Source organism: Solanum tuberosum, unplaced genomic scaffold, assembly GCF_000226075.1.
Source record: "Solanum tuberosum cultivar DM 1-3 516 R44 unplaced genomic scaffold, SolTub_3.0 scf00017, whole genome shotgun sequence".
Taxonomy (NCBI): domain Eukaryota; kingdom Viridiplantae; phylum Streptophyta; class Magnoliopsida; order Solanales; family Solanaceae; genus Solanum; species Solanum tuberosum.
The window spans coordinates 1,898,516-1,903,227 of record NW_006238943.1 but is presented as its reverse complement, the minus strand read 5'-3'; the positions used below and the strand labels follow the sequence as shown (position 1 = coordinate 1,903,227).

The 4,712-nt window shown below is 33.4% G+C and overlaps 1 long non-coding RNA gene and 1 pseudogene across 1 annotated transcript; one reads left to right on the top strand and one right to left on the bottom strand.

The window, feature by feature from the left end:
• Positions 1-2,047: 2,047 nt before the first annotated feature.
• LOC102590151 (apoptosis-inducing factor homolog B-like) lies at positions 2,048-3,772 on the top strand (annotated as a pseudogene).
• Positions 3,773-4,140: 368 nt separating this feature from the next.
• LOC107057806 (uncharacterized) lies at positions 4,141-4,712 on the bottom strand. Its single transcript, XR_001471577.1, has 2 exons — positions 4,658-4,712; positions 4,141-4,573 (listed from the first exon to the last, which is right to left on the bottom strand). It is a non-coding gene; the product is annotated as an uncharacterized lncRNA (long non-coding RNA).

The following is a 4,712-nucleotide window of genomic DNA, read 5'->3' as shown; positions in this document are numbered from 1 at the left end:
AACGTTGTTTTGTCTTATTACATTTCTTTGCTAACTAATATTCACATTATTTATTTATTTTAAAACTCCTTTTTCACTCTTTTTCTACAAATCTTTGATAAGTTAAAGTAATACTCTATCATAAATCTGAATCATTAGTCGAACAATGTTGAACAAAGTGAATCGCAATTTTTTTTTAACTTAAATTTTCAATCAAAGTTAGGTATATCAAGTTATCAACGTCTTGAATCAGATTCTATGGTTCTAACTCTTATTTTGCTTAAAGTTTGTCAACTTATTCCTTAGAGAATTATGTTAACAATTCATATAATGATTGCTTTAGTAAAAGGATATTTTTCAGCATTGAATTGATAAAATCTTACCTAAAATTAATTAATTTTTTTTAAAAAAGTACTCAAATAAATCATCTATTAAAAAGTTGAAGTAATAATGTGCATCTAAACAATTAGAAAAATAATTTTTAAATAAATATGTATGATTTTTTTTAGGCCTCAAATAAAATTTCGCTTTAGGCCTCCAGTTACGTTGAGCCGCCCCTGTGTCCTTTCCATGAGTATCACTTTTCACCCAACAATAATGTTTTATTTTCATTTCTTTCTTTCTATACTATCATAAATTTATTATACTTGAAAACACGTCAAGAAGTTGGAAATTCGATAACACCAAGAGCTTTGGTAAAATGATAAAAGTTTTCCCTTGTAGTTGTTTTCTTATATACAAGATCAGAGATAAAATTTTCTCTTGGTTGAAAATTGTAATAAAGTCCTCTCGATAGTGCGAACTAAAACACCTCATATATAGTAAATTATTACCAAGCAAATTCAGATGGGATGAAGACACATTCGTATTTTTTTTTACAATAAATCAATAGATACATGCCACCATGAGTAATGAGTTGAGACCCTATAGTTTAGTCTTTGGTGGGGACTGACATACCACCAAATTGACATATTTTTATTGGATATAAACTTTCACCAACTGAAACAAGATGCTTTATTAGATCATTAGATGTTAAATTATCTAGAAATGACCTCTTGTATTTTTTTATACATAAGATTCTGCATTTTATCAAAGCACAAGGGTGCAACTCTAAATGAAGTCACTGGAAAAGTTGAAACAACAAAAATCATGAGCTAGGTAGAGAAAATATACCGTTATTAAAATGCAAATATAATACATTATTAATAAATAACATTACATTATAATTTTATAAAATGTAATTTAATATACCTTTACTATAAATTATAATTTAATATACCATTATAAGAAGAATATAAAGAGAATATTTTTTTTTAGTTTAAAATTTAGTGTGGTGAGTTGAAGTTGGTTTAGATAGTTGTGCTTAATTCGTTAGATTTACCATATTGTCTGCTTTTCAACGAGCAAATTACTTGTACGTTTATCGTGGAAAGTTTTGTTGAAATCAAATAATCGTGTCAACTTTTTTGGAAAATGATAAAAAGAAGCTAAAGCATTAGTGTTTTGTATCTGTTGAGAAAAGATTCTTTATGTGTAAACCGGCTCTTCTGTCAGGTTTTATTTAATTTGATTCAGCCAATTGTCTTGATCATGACTGCTCTACTATTTCACAAAGAGTTCGAGATGTACTAGTATTAATATTTAGTAATTGCGTAGCTTCCTTTTTTTCCAGTGTATATTACTATATGTTGCTTCATTTGCTTTGTATAATGTAATTTTGTTTATCATATATTCTTGCACGATGCTATTATTTCTTCATTTCTTTTGAGCCGAGGGTCTACAGGAAGCAACCTCCCTACCCCGCAAAGGTAGAGGTAAAGTATGTGTACATCTTACCCTCCCCAAATACCACTTGTGGGATTACATTGGATATGTTGTACGTCGAGACATACTAGTGATTAGATCTTTTCTTTTGCGATTGTCTTGTCAGGTTGTATATTACAAGTCAAAATGGCGAGAGGCTAGGCTGTTTTTGATGTCCTTTACGGGAAATGATAAAACAAAGCTAAAGCATGGGTGTTCTGTATCCATTAGGCGGAGATTATTTATTTGTAAACCGGCTCCTCTAGCAAGTTTTCACGGGATTCAGTCAATTGTCTTGTGATGAATGTTGAGATGTACTAGTCAAAATGTTGCGAGGTTCTTTGTTGCAGAGAATGAAAAGATAAAAGCAGTATTGATTGTTGGTGGTGGCCTACTAGTGTTAAACTTGCTGCAGAAATCACTGTCGATTTTCCTCAGAAGAAGGTAACTTTGGTGCAAGATGGATCTAGACTACTAGAATTTAGAATGGTTAAAAACAAGAATATGGAAGTGAAATTGATGCAATCTGTCGATATGAGTAATAACATGTACAGCTCGGTTGGAAACAGAACATATTTCACCTCGTCTGGGGAAACTATCAGAGAGGATGGCCATTTTCTTAGCACGGGGAAGCCACCGGGTTCAGAGTAGTTAAGGGAGACGTATTTGAAGGATCGAATCGTAATTTTGGAAGATTGAAGGTTGATGAAAATCTTAGAATCAAGGGTCATAGAAACATATTTGCTGTTGGAGATATAACTGATATTAAGGTAAGCACTAAACTGCATATCTCTTATTTCTTGAAAATATATGCTTTTTGTAGTGACGAATCTTGTATGTGTTTCTAAGAAAATAAATTTGTCCATTTTTCACGGTCTTAAAAGATCGTGAAAACGCATAAAATCTCTTGAATGGAAAAGAAGATGTAACTCCAGTTCCTTCAAAGTCAATAGTCAATTCTATATTTCCAATGGAGGCAATTGACAATTTAATCTGATTTTGACCATTATTTTCATATCAGTAATAGTGCAGAACGAAGGCCCTGCTCCAAGTTGTTTGAGAATAGTGGTATTGAGTTTCTCGACCCTCTGACTTAGGAGTTAGGATTAGTCAGTTCTATTTCTTGATGTAGCAGGCCATTTTCCACCTCGCCTTTGATTTTTCCCTCGCCATGTAGGTAAAGCTAGAAGAGAGCATCATTGGCTAGGAATTGGTTGGTTAATTGATCACATCTTATTCATGAAATGACATGGATTGATATTAGTCTGCATTGTTCGACCAAATGTGAAGGGTGGTGATTTTTTAGTTTTGTTGCAACAGAGAAACTACAACCTAGTATCGGAAACAAACTTTCTTCCTTACGATAGGGGTAAGGTCTGCTTACACATAACCCTCCCTAGACTCCACTTGTGGATTACATTGGATATGTTGTCGATTTAAAAGGCATCTTGATTCTTTTTGATAATATAGCAGTAGCCAGAGGACCTGAAGCAGCTAGCTAGTACTTGCATTTTTCGAATCTATTATTCATTTGAATTATTACCTGACAAGGTAGGGGGTAATGTTAGTGTAAACTCTATCCTCCCTAGACTCCACTTGTGGAACTATACAGTGTATGTTCTTAGGATTATTCAATTGAATTCTAATGCTTCTTCATTACCAGGAACTTAAACAAGGATATTCAGCTCAAAAACATGCTCTAGTGGCCGCGAAGAACTTGAGACTTTTGATGAGCGGAGGAAAAGAATGCGAACTTGCAATATATGGGCCTCGATCATCGCCTAAGATCATCGTTTAGTTAGGAAGGCAAGATGCAGTGGCTCAATTTTCGTTCACAACGATCGTTGGATTAGTCCCTGGGATGATCAAGTCTAAGGATTTATACTGTGGGAAAACGAGGAAGAAAATGGGGCTTCAACCTAAGTAATATGTATTGTTTCATTCATGAAATTTAACATCATTTTGAGTGTGAGAAAATGGTGTCATTTCATGGCCGAAATTTGAAGTTTTTCTACTTGTGTTTTGCAGTAGAATGTGCATAGGAGTGTAGGATTTAGTATTCTTTCTTTATATTGGCTAGTTATTTGGGTTTTTTTCAAAAATACTTGCACCTACATAGTTATATTTTTTAGTTTACACTTGTATATCCAATATAACGGATATGAGTTGTGGTGAAATAGTTGAGATTTTTCTACCCTTAATTAGAATTTAGGAGCATAAGCCGTGGAATGGAAAAAATCATGTCAAGAGCGCCGCCTGTCGAAATGTGCAAATCCGAATTTAGTCGGACTCCAATGTGGATGCCCATCACCGAATGAGAAAACAATATATCCACTATAAAAATATATAACACGTTGCTAACTACGAAAATAATATACATATCCATCTTCAGTTGCAATTGTTGTTCAAAATCATCTAATCAGATCTCCATCAAATGTCTTCAAATTTTATAGTCTTTTGACTATTCCAACAAATCTAAACAACACTTCAAATTTCTCACACACACACACACATAAAAAAAAGACACGAATTGAAATTCAAATCCACTTCTTCGAGCTTATTCAATCATCGCGAGTAATCTTTCTAATTTGATTTTCTGGACAAAAATCTTACAAAATCAATACTCTAACCACTAGTTGAGTCCCAAACATATTTACAAATCGAGTTTGTCAACTTACAAAAGAGGCTTGCACTGGAAACATGAAATAGTATCAGCGGTACAATGTTTTTAATCACCCTTCTTTGATAGCCCCATCTCGATGACTTGCCTATAACAGCAGACCTGAGTTCACTGTGGATGACATAATAGCTTTAGCAGAAAGAACAAAAAAAATAAAAAAGAACTCGCGAACAAATGTAAAAATAGCAGCAACACCTTAGAAGCACTTCTTGTGGACAATGGATGGACCAGATTTGTCGTACTCGCCCTT